The sequence below is a fragment of the Pinus tabuliformis genome, chromosome 4_2, assembly GCF_031772625.1.
Source record: "Pinus tabuliformis cultivar Carrire ecotype Pingquan chromosome 4_2, CPIR1, whole genome shotgun sequence".
NCBI classification, from domain to species: Eukaryota; Viridiplantae; Streptophyta; class Pinopsida; order Pinales; family Pinaceae; genus Pinus; species Pinus tabuliformis.
The window spans coordinates 773711500-773724748 of NC_142304.1; the positions used below are offsets into that span (position 1 = coordinate 773711500).

The following is a 13249-nucleotide window of genomic DNA, read 5'->3' on the forward strand; positions in this document are numbered from 1 at the left end:
TTGAACTGTTTAAGAAGGCATCTCTCACTACTTATGAGTCATGGTTACGTGCATTATAACTACTAAACAAACCTATTGTGTTGTCCATAAACCTACACCAAATACATTTCCCCTTAAACCTAATACCTTCTTTTAAAATCTTGCGTAACTGCTTCAATCTGTGAAAATTCTCTACGATTACCGTTCAATTCGTGGAAGCATCATACAGTAGTGTTTGTAATGAATCCTCTTTCATCATAAAAAGATTATTAAAAACATAGTGCATGAGAAATATAATGCAACAAACTTGTTAAATCCCTTATCCGACTCTCTATGGAGCACTGCACGTCAAGCATTCCATCCTATTGGCACAGTTATGCTCATCACATCCTGACCTGTACACAAACCATCGTTTGTCTGTCTGGTTTTAATATAAATAATTTTAACTCATTAAATCGACAAAAAAAACTATGAAAGAATTTTCCTTCCCACAGATCCAATCACCAGATTTTCAACCAGAACAATCTAAAGCAGGCATAACAGAAGTGCATGGGGTGGATTATTGTAATCAAAAGAGGAATATGGCAATATTCTTGCACTCTAGCGAGGTTGGTTAAGGAATTAGAATTCGAACCAAGATGAAGGAAAGACAAGTTGTCCATCTTGCAGTTTGAGCTATCGCATGCGAGACAAGTTGTAGGGTAGTGGGTCCAAAGAGTTAGACAAATGGTAAATTTGTGGACGCACAGTGTAAAACGTGGTGATTTATTACTACTTTGTATGTGACATCTCAGCATGCACTCTAAGTGTCCTTTGCAAAGGTACATCTCTACATCCATTATAGGTTTTGCATAGGCTCCAGAAGATGTTCTTAGTTTTATATAAGGCGTTCAAAATGCTCCCTTCAAAGATATTTTCTTATCAAACATTCAGTTCTATTTTAACTCAGAGCCTTTCTGCAATTGTTCATTTGTGAGAGGATTGTCAGGTGGTGGATGCATCTTTCTGCCATGACCCTATGAATTCAACTAAACAAAATTATTAAACTAAATCTATTATCAAAATAAACTCAAATAAATAATTTTAAACTAAATCTATTATCAAAATAAACTCAAATAAATAATTTTAGCTAAAGCAGTTTTATCTTTTAGGGTGAGACTGCTAGGTGTAATTCATTATCTATCATTTTTAAAATTGAGTGGATATGTGTTTGCCGAGCAGGTGTGTGGATAGGGGCTGTCCAGTTGTATTGTTCTTATTGATTAATAGCCTGCACAGAACAGAATAATTTTCTTTAGTATCGTCGGTATGCTTTGTGGAGAACATCTGTGCAGGTTCCCCAGTGCCCGATGGCCATCGTAGTTGTAACAAATATGAAGTTTCATGGAAGGGATTCTGCACTGTCTCTCTTGATCGGCCAAAATATTACGCTTTTCTACTCCATCATTCTTGTTTCGACCTTCATCAACATTATCTTTCATGGACACATTTGCAACGCAACGACAGGTGAACCGACAACTAAATACGATGGCAGTAACTATACAGGAGGCAGTACGTTTGAGAAAAACCTGAACATGGTATTTGATCGTCTTGCTGAAGGGGCCAACAAAACTGGGTTTAATATATCTGTGTATGGCCAAAGTCCCAACAGAATATATGGCCTCCTTCAATGCAGAGAGAAGACATGACAGTCGACCAGTGCTTCAGTTGTTGGCAATTTGCAACCACTAAGATTCGACAAATTTGTGGGAATGCCGTTGGCGGTAGTATCTGGCCTTTTCAGTGCTTCTTACGCTATGGAAACTATAATTTCATCGGACAACTGGATACAGATTTGGGGTTTAATTACGCTGAGACCTTCAGCGGGAACACGGTTGTGTTTGTCCCACCTGACTTTGAAGGTGCTGCACAGAATCTGTTAGAGAAATTGTCAATTGAAGCAGCAAGCGAACCGAAACGATCTGCTTTGTCTACAGCTCTGGATTCGGCGTCCCAAACGATTTACGGTCTGGTCCAGTAGAGATCTCTCTACTCGTGATTGCAGAAGGTGCCTCTCATACTCAATCAGTAAAATGTTCACTTCTGACACGGCTGCAGGAATTCAATATTGGAGTCAAAGCTGCATACTCCGTTATGCGATATATCTTTTTTTTAATTCGACTGCGTTTGCACTTAACAGTACTCAGGGGGTAGCTAATAAAGCACATGAGGCCATGTCTTCACACAAAAGCACGCACATAATTTTAATTTTAGGTGTTGTGGGGGGGTTGGCTCTCGTATTCATGGCATGCTTGTTTGCAACTGGGAAGAGACTGAAATCCGACATTCGGAAAATGCTATGAAGGTATTTATATTAACAACTCTTGGGTGTTGCTTGTTATTGAAAGCTTCCGCATGTAGTTGGATTGGAGTGCATTTTCTGCTTGTTCAAAAGATAACTTTGTATTTTCATGATACAGATGAGGAAAACACAGCAACCGATCCTGATGGACATATGGTATTTAAGATGGAAACATTACGAGGTGCCACGAATAACTTTCATGATGACAACAAGCTCGGAGAGGAAGGCTTTGGTCCTGCATACAAGGTAACATATAAGGCTAAGAAAGTTTGTACTAGTTTTCACTGTTCAGAACCTTAAATTATAGTAATAATACAGGATGGTCTCATCGCACCAGTGAGCGTTGGATGTAGATTAGTAACCTCAAAACGACTGTATTGCCGGAAGCAAATTAAGCTTAATTACTTTACAAAAGTTTCATTAGATTTTTTTTGTTTAAATCATTCAAGGAACTACCGAGGATGGAAAAGAAATAGTTGTGAAAAAACTGTCCTTCACATCCATGGAAGGAAGGAATTTCTAAATGAAGTTAAACTTGTATTCAAAATTCAACATAATAGCGGCTGGTATGCAGAGGGATTAGAAAGGTTGCTCGTTTAAGAGTACCTCCCCAATAAGAGCCTTGATAAAATCTTATTCGGTGACTGACTTCCATTAATTTATCAAGAAAACTTATAATTCTTGTCATGCACATATGCAGACGCAAACAAACGTAGCCGGCTTGATGGGCAGAAGCGTTACAACATCATAGTAGGATTAGCTCGTGGCCCTTTTTGAAATGTGAGATGAGAAACAACATCATAGTAGGATTAGCTCGTGGCCCTTTTTGAAATGTGAGATGAGAAACAAGCGCTGAATTGCATAGATTGGTCTTTTGTGTACACAGGCAGAATCCCAACTTTTGTGTACACAGGCAGAATCTCAACTGATTCCTTGAGTTACTTCTCCTGTGTCATAGTCTCACACTCCAGCATCTAACACCACTGTTTCCATGGGTGATTTGGTAGCCAGGTAATGCAAAATCTGCAGTACAAATAAGAGAAAGCTTTCAGTTAATGTTTTAATCTCTATTAGGTTCGTAAGTCAGTTTTTAAAATATAAAGACATCGAAGTTTTATTTAATATATTTATTAATATATAAGAAATAGTCACTGAAGTTTTTATTCTTACTGTATCATTTTGACAAAATGTTTTTATTTTGAGATTTTTTTAATGTAGAATTCTAAATTTTGAGAAGATTTTGGAATTTCCTCTATAAGAATTAATTTCGCTCTTGTATATTGTATTTTGGATTATTTTTAGAATCTATATCTAGTTTGGCCAGATATTGAAAACTTGTAGATTAATGAGGTTTTCTATTATGTCTATGGACCCGGACTTACCTTAGAATATGGTTTTCACAATTTTAATTTAATTAACCATTGTTATTAGGTAGATGGTAAAGATTTAATCTTGATGAAATATTTCTAGTGTATTCTTATATTAAAGATTGAGATTTATCAAGATATATCTCAAATATAGTTATCTTTTTTTTTACTTTTTAATTAAATTAATTAACTAAATAATATTGTGTGAACAAGTGCTATATAAAAATCAGTTAATGTTTTGAGGGCATGTGTTACTTTTTTTGGTAGGTAAGAACCAGTGACCTATGGCATGGAGTGCCTTAACAGTGCACTCATTCACCATCAATCCAAAGCCCAAGGAGTGCCTTAACAGTGCACCCATTCACCGTCAATCCAAAGCCGCGTGGGCTGAGCATGTGTTATTAGTAAGCCATGATATTGGTATATAGTAGCATAACAATGCCCCTTTACAAGTTAAATTTTTTTAAGTGTGGTGAATCTTCATAGTTAAAAATCTAGTTACATGTTTTTTAAATGTATATAAGTTTAATTCATATATTAATTATTTTTATTATTTTATAATTAATAATAATGATAATTTAAAATAAATTTATATCAAAATTTATTTATATGATTTTTTTGTTTGTTAATTTATATGATTTATATGTAAGTTTTGTTTTTAATTTTTAATTGCATTTATCAATCATTTAATTTATATGACTATAATATTCTTAATGTTAGACATGGTCTAATAATAGATTTTGGCTAGAATCTCACAATACCATTTCTAGCAACATTGTGATTCTTTGTTGTTTAAAATATACTTTTGAATATATAAAATGGATTTAGCATCCTCAAAAACCTTGAGGAATTAGATGTTTGCAAATTAAACGATTTAAACATATGATTTTTAAAAATATATACAACAAAATTGATTAAATAAATTCTAAATAAACATTTTTTAGTGATAAAAGTATTATATAATTAAGTTAGCAAAACTGATAAAGTAATATTTGATATTATTAAGGGCCTAGTGCATTTAAAGAAATTCTTTTAAATTTTTTTGGGGTCATTTTATAAATTTAGTTATCTTGATTATTTGTTGTGTTAGTTTAACAATTAATTTTCATGCCACTGCATTGGCTGTAATATTGAATATATTAATTTTGTTCTTTGTATTCTTAGTGCTGTAAAAATATTTTTGATTAGAAAAATTAGGATATATAAAAAAAATTGTCTTATTTATATTTTTTTATAATAATATTAAATTTTGTTAAAACAAAGCTAAATTGATGGAATTGATAAGTCTTTAGAAGGCTTGATTAATGTAATTATCTGCCATGTATGCATAATGAGAGACTTAGGGGTTGATTTTAGGAGAAGATCACGGATCTATAATGATCCATGATTCTGTAGTTATTTCTATAAATTGTGTAACTGTGTGTCGTGATAGTAGTAAAGAGAGATAGGATACAATGTAGCCACAGGGGAATTTGTGACTAAGGCTGAGATGCCTTAGCCTATAATCGATTCTGTATATATATGAAATATATGTGTTATGTGGATTTTCGTGTATCTCTGTATTGTTGACCTATAAATTAGATGTGTGCAATGTTACAGGTTTATTGATTGACCATCGATCACTATAAGGATCGATGACAATCCAATGATAATATGATATCTTAGAATGAGCGTTGTATGGAGTAATGTGAGTGTTTTCAGAGTATGACAGAGTTAAGTTGTGTTATAAGGCGAATTCCATCAAAAGCGAATAAGGGATTTGTTTCAATCGAAACCGTCAGATGAGCTAGATCGAAGGATATTATCGAAGTGTAGAGGAATCTAGAGGAGCCATCGCAATCGTCCGATGGGAGAAGATCTACGGTCATCGTGTGGCTATAGGTGTTGAGGTTTAATTCTGAAACCAGACCTGAGAAAATCATTAAAACGAATTTAAAGTTCGGAAAGATTAGACCATCCGTTTAAACGAGATCAGACGCATATTGCGTGCGAACAAGCACGACCGTTAATTCTGAAAACGGACGCGATGAGGGTTTATTCAACGGGCTTAAAACCTCATTGAGTTCCGGCAATCAGGACTGTTCGATGGTTGATTGATTAGACGATACTTGCACGGGAAAGTGCGCGCAGGTTAACATTTCGGGCGGACCCGATGTGTTATCAAAGCGGGTTAAATTTTATTTGGATTCAGGCCCTATGTGTTCAAAGTGGGACCAGCGTTGTAGGTCGGGTTTTATCGTGATTCCACTGTTTGTTTGCTTTCGGGTTTAATGTGAAGGTTGCCTATTAAAATGCTCCCGACATATACATGGGCCCATAACCCACAGGTCCACGTACTAATTATGTAATGATGCAACTTTGCTGCATAAAAGTGGCTTAGCTGTCATCAATTTTGGTATCAGAGCAGGGAAAATATTTCTTGCGAGAAGGAGTTTGCGAACAAAAGGAGGAGGTACAATTATATTGAATGTTGGAGAGTTTATGGTCTTATTATTATCTTGCAGGTAGCATCAGAAGAAGGTGAGACGATTGCAGTAGCCTAGAGCATGGAGTGCTAATATGGTTCCAAAGAGGAGAGAACCAGAGAAATACTAACAGACTAAGCTCAAAGGAGAAAAGCTTGGTGAGGCATGTGTAGCAAGGAGGACTTGTTACTGCAGAGGTTTTGTTGCAGCTCACAAGAGGATCATAAAGGAAAATCCACAGAGGATGTGGGTAGAATTGCTAAGCGATGAAGGAGAAGCATATGACTAAGAGGTCATAAATTTTTGTACCTCAGGAGTTTGATGCAAGAGCATCCGAGCACCCTTCATCAAAATCGAAATCCAAAGCTATGAAAGAGGGAACGTGGACAATCTTTGTAAACTGGGCAAATTTTGTTAAAACAGAGCTAAATTGATGGAATTGATAAGTGTTTAGAAGGCTTGATTAATGTAATTATCTTCCATGTATGCATAACGAGAGATTTAGGGGTTGGTTTGAGAGATCTTAGGAGAAGTTCGTGGATCTAGAATGATCCACGATTCTGTAGATATTTCTATAAATTGTGTAACTGCGTGTTGTGATAGTAGTAAGATAGGATAAACTGTAGCTGCAGGGGAATTTGTGACTAAGGTTGAGATGCCTTAGCCTGTAATCGATTCTGTATATATATGAAATGTACGTGTTATGTGGATTTTCATGTATCTATGTATTGTTGACCTATAAATTAGATGTGTGCAATGTTACAGGTTTATTGATTGACCATCAATCACTATAAGGATCGATGGCGATCCAATGATAATATAATATCTTAGAATGAGCGTTGTATGGAGTAATGTGAGTGTTTTCAAAGTATGGTAGAGTTAAGCTGTGTTATAACGTGAATTCCATCAAAAGTGAAGTAGGGATTTGTTTCAATCGAAACCGTTAGATCAACTATATTGACGGATACTATCGAAGTACAGAGGAATCTAGAGGAGCCATCGCAACCGTCCGATGGGAGAAGATCTACTGTCATCACATGGCTACAGGCGCTGAGTTTTAATTCTGAAACCAGACCCAAGAAAATCATTAAAATGAGTTTAAATTTTGGAAGGATTTGACCGTCCGTTTAAATGAGATCGAACACATATCGCGTGCAAACAAGCACGACCGTTAATTCTGAAAACAGATGTGGCGAGGGTTTATTCAATGGGCTTAAAACCTCGTTGATTTCTGGCAATCAGGACCGTTCGATAGTTGATTGATTGGATGGTAATCGCGTAGGAAAGTGCGTGCAGGTTAACATTTCGGGCGGACCCGATGTGTTATCAAAGCGGGTTGAATTTTATTTGGATTTTGGCCTTATGCGTTCAGAGTGGGACCGACGTTGTAGGTTGGGTTTTATCGTGATTCCATTGTTTGTTTGCTTCCGGGTTTAATGTGAAGGCCGCCTATTAAAATGCTCCTGATGTACACGTGGGCCCATAACCCACATGTCCACATACTAATTATGTTAATATGCATCTTTGCTGCGTAAAAGCGGCTTAGCTGTCATCAATTTTGGTATCAGAGAAGGGAAAATATTTCTTGCGAGAAGGAGTTTGCGAACAAAAGGAGGAGGTATAGTTATATTGAATGTTAGAGAGTTTACAGTCTTATTCTTGTCGTGCAGGTAGCGACAGAAGAAGGTGAGATGATTGCAGCAGCCTAGAGCATGGAGTGCTCATATGGTTTTAAAGAGGTGAGAACCAGAGAAATTCTAATAGAATAAGCTCAGAGGAGAAAATATTGGTGAGACAATCATATTTGAATGTGATTAGAATAGAGTATTTTTATTTGTAATGTTAGAAAAAGACGATGTAGAATCAAAGCAATTAACTTTTTGAACTTTGGTAAATTAGAAATATTGTGGGAAAACTAAGATACCCATGATTCTGTTAAATGAACTATAATAACTATTATCTATGAGAAAATGTAAAAAAAAGTAGTGTTAAGCATGCACATAAACCTTTGTAAATGGTTATATATGATGGTATAAAATGCCATGCTAACAAATGTTCACATCAATGTTCAATTTAAGTATATTTGATTTGGTTGATCATTTTCTCCTTTTGGTTTGAATGTTGATTGTGACTTGTTAGTTTTTTTTGTGACAATATTAGTTCCTAGGAAGGAGAGTAGGGTTATACGTAAATCACCATAGGGTTATTAGGGTGGCTAAGTTAGAGAAGAAAACAGTTTGGAAAAGGGATGGTTAGGGTTAATATTAGGTTTTTCAGGCAAAAAAACTAATAACTTTCATTAAATAAAAGTCATTACATTATTACATAAGTCAAAAGAATTTGAAACCCAAAACAAAGCCAAATAGATTGAAAAGATACCACCACACGAATGAGGGCCCAAAATGTAACAAAATGTGAACCAAAACATGACTCCGCCAAAAGCTTGTAATACAACCCTTGTGGATAGCGAAAGAAGGAAAAAACCACAATCATAATGGCCCAAGACCGGCAAAATGAAAGACATACCTAGGAAGCGAAAGATCAAAGGCAAAAAAACCAAAACCAATAATAGGTTAGGTAAGACACCAAATGAATGGACCACATTGTTGACGAGGAAGTTGAGATGAAAAATTCTTGGTGTTGAGGAAACACTATGCCTTGAAAGATACTCAACCACAAAATCTTGTTCCTGATAGACATGGGAAAAATATATATGGACGAAAGAATCCCTCAAATTCAGAGCCTACTGAAACTAGTGGAATAAAGGAACACTCAAGGAGGAACAACCATTAACCCAATCTATGACGGATTTGGAATCCCCGACAATAATAATGTCCTCAATGGAAAGCTAAGATGTGAACCGTAGGACACTCGAAAGGGAAAGAACCTCTATCATGCGACTATGACTAGAGCCTCTCGACCAAAAGAAGCAAAAATCTTTGTGTTGATCGATTACAATAAAGGCACCACACCAACATACACCCCGGGAGGATGCACTGTCAAAAAAATTTGACAGGGGAGATTACTAAAGTAATTGGTAATGTTAATATTAATATTAGTTAAGTTAATAATAATATTAATGTTAGTGTTAATATTAGTATTAGTGTTAATGTTAATATTAATATTAATATTGGTATTAATGTTAATATTAGCATTGATATGTTAATATTAATATTAAAATTAATATTGGCATTAACATTAACATTAGTTAATGTTAATGTTTATATTAATATAAATACTAGTTTTGATGTTAGTCTTAATATTAATATTAAAATGCTTGGTTATAAATGATTAATATTAATATTAAGATTAACATTGAAATTACTAATAATTTATTAATATATTAATATTTTGTTTTATACTGTCTTACTCCTTCAATTTCATTATAAATAATATTATTAATATTAATATAATGCTAACACAACATTGATATTATTAAAAAGAATTGTAAATATAATACTATAACTATTATTAAAAAGAATTGTAAATATAATACTATAACTATTGTTATGAATAGGTGTTAATATCACATTTCAAACTTTCATGATTGTTTTTTAATAAATATATATTTTTTTTAAAACATTAAATTAATTAATATTTTCAAGTATACATTTTTCTAAAAAAAAATTGGTAAAAATTTTTAAGATCTTAGAAAAACTTAAATATACGTGACTATGCTAAATGCAATATTGTGAAAATATGAAACAAAAGAAGGTTAACCGTGCAAACAAAAACCTTCAAAACGATTATATATAATAATATAAAATGCCATGCAAACCAATGTTCACATTAATGTTCAACATAAATAAACTTAAATATATTTGAATTCGTTGATATTTTCTCATTTCAGTGTGAATGTTAATTGTGACGTGTTAGTCTTTACTCTAAGAACAATAGCTCGTGGGCACGTTAGGGTTGTTAAGTAAATTGCAATAGGGTTGTAAGGGTATTGGAATCGTTGAGTCTGACAAGAGCAGTTGGGAAGAAAGATGATTAGGGTTAGTATTAGGTTTCTAACGCATTTATTTTAATATTAATATTAATGATAAAACAAAAGCACAGGATGCGAACTCTTCACACAAAGGCGCACACATAATTTTAATTTTAGGTGTTGAGGGGGACTTGGCTCTGGTATTCATGGCATGCGCATTCGCAACCGGGAAGAGACTTAAGTCCGCCACAACGCTTGGGTATTGCTTGCTATTGAAAGCTCCCCTATCTGGTTGGAGTGGATATCTGGTTGGAGTGGATATTTTTGTTTGTTTGTTTTTGGAAAAAAAATTATGGTATTATTTTTAATGATATTGTTAAGTATTTTAAAGTGTAAAATACATGAATATGAGGCAATTAAATGTATAGATTTAATATTAAAAAAAAAAAAAAACAAAACAAAACAAAACAATCCAAAATCTTAAAAACAAAAATCACAATTTTAATAACTTTATATATTTTTTTATTTTATAAAATTTTACATTAATTAGATTTTTAAAATTTTGCTTCTATTGAAATTTGGATATGGTATATAAAAAGGTTTAGAAATGTTAGTTTATAAAAAATTTAAAGCTTAAAATTTAAGTTTTTAATTGCTATTAATTTTTTTTAATTTTTTATTAAATTTTAAAAGAATATATATATATATATGTATTGGGTATATAAAAAGGTTTAGAAATTTTAGTTTATAAAAAATTTAAAGTTTAAAATTTAAGTTTTTAATTTCTATTAATTTTTGTTTAATTTTTTTTATTAAATTTTAAAAGAATATATATATATATATATATATATATATATATATATATATATATATATATCAAATAAAAAAATATATTTTAAATATAGTAGTATACTAAATTTAAAAATATAATTATTTTAAAATAAAATTAGTGTAGTTATATAAATGAAATAGCTATTAATAAATATGAGAGCACTTATTTCATCACAAATCTCACATTGTTAGTATTTAAAAAATACAAATATTAATTAAATTATAAATTTATTTTATAATAATAATAATTATTATTAATTAAAAAATAATTATGAATATTATTGCCAAAAATAATATTTAAAAAGAATTTGAATATTTTTACAAAAATATTGCCAAACATTTTATAGTTTTTATATCAGGGAGTAGTAAGTTTCACCTAGGTTTCTACACTTGAAAACATTTTTTCATCCTTAAATTTTCCTTAGTACAAACGTTGATGTAAATTGAAGTAGGTGCTTGCATTTACATGACAATTAAAAGAAGATTTATGGTTTTCTCCTTGGGTTTCCATGTCAATATCCGCTAAATTTATGGTTTTCGCTTTATAGGTTTCCATGTCAATATCCCGTATTTAATATCTTATATGATTGGTGCATCATTTTGTGATTCAATGTGTTTGATTAGTTTCATAATTGTCGAAAATTATATAATATTGATTCACATCGACTCCCCACCCCCCGTCTCAGTATTATATTGGTTCCCAACATAACCAACATAATACACTAACATCTTTGATTCCTGATTATAAGATCAGTTTTTTTTATTAAAAGAGAGATTGATCTACAAACATTCAATATGAGGGATTCCTATTGGTGTAACTTGAATTTTATTTTAAAGCTAGAAAACAAAATAATGAATTCATATAAGAACATCAAGTATGATCTTTCCAATCACATCATTAAACCTTGGGAAGAAATATGTGACAACAAACACAGAAAATTGGGATATGATAAGGAAGTTACCTTTTATATTTCCTAGTATTTCAAACCAATCCACTTCTATAATGTAGGATTCATTTAAGGAGATTCCACTTCACTAGTTTCAATTCAACATCACTATCTACCAACATTGTCATCAAGTTGGTTACATGAAGAATTAGTGTTTTTATCTCCATCATTCACATAAATGTCAAAAGGAGGAGAAGGCTAAAATGCAAAACAGTTCATTATAATTAGAGACTTATTGGCAATGGAATTGACAAGTTAATTTATTGCATATGTATTATTTTCTAGTTTAGACACAAGTAAAGACATATTTCTATATAGAAACAACAAATGTAGATGGAATTCAACTAATTGTTATAGATTAAACTTGAAATTCTCTCCAAATGGTACTCCCTTATAGCTTCATAAAGGAAAGTACACAAATCAAATGAGAATGGTACTTTCTTGCACCTCAGAAGGGTAGGATTACATTGAAAAAGAAAAAATGGAATTACCCAACACCTTCAAGGAAGAGGGCATGTTGTGAAAATTTTTGGTGGTCAACCAAAACCACCAAATACATGGTATCAAATACAATTATGAAATTATGAGCTATTAAATAAGAATATGAAGTCCAAGAATGGATCCCTTCCTCATAATTCTCACCTTCCATCTAACAATTGGTACTACAATGATGATAATCAGGATTCAAGTTTTGAAATACTATCACTCAAAATTTAATCAATTTGGGAGGAATGTGAGCACAACAACCAACCTCCTCAATAAAATATTTACAATTTAATCAACTACAATCTATCTCCTCAAATTATTTTATTGGGGAATATATGGCATGGAATCTAGAATACTCCCATTTCTCTTCAACTATCATTAAGATGTTTTTCAACATCTAATTCTATCTAAATTTACAAAGTTTCTCAATGACTCTATTTGTTCAGTAATAATAGAATGATGATCCTATTTATTCACAAATTAACAAAGGAAATGTTCAGACATGGAAATTATTCACTTCCAAAAATTCTACTATTTTTCAAAATTAATTTCAAATGAACCATTCAACATCCATATTGATAGTTTTCTAGAAGTATCTTCATCAAAGATTAGTTCAAAAGTTTTAGATTGAAGATTAAAGATAATACTAGTTTATGCACTAGTTCATATTGCCTTATTAGCACAATTATTCACACATGTGATTGAGGAGAGAAATGTTAATACTATGATTAATTAGACAATAACAAATTGTATAGTTGTTATCCTTATCTAATAATGAGACATTGTCACTATCTACTTATGAGTTGTTAATGAAATCTAAATATAAAGAAGGTCAAATACATATATTATATACTAATATTGTTGGATGATTACAGGTGCAGAATATGGATTAAAGGCTAGCA

General features: G+C 32.3%; 1 pseudogene; it reads left to right on the forward strand.

Moving 5' to 3' along the window:
- The first annotated feature begins 1352 nt into the window (after positions 1–1352).
- Positions 1353–2321, forward strand: LOC149171930 (cysteine-rich repeat secretory protein 38-like; annotated as a pseudogene).
- Positions 2322–13249: the final 10928 nt, after the last annotated feature.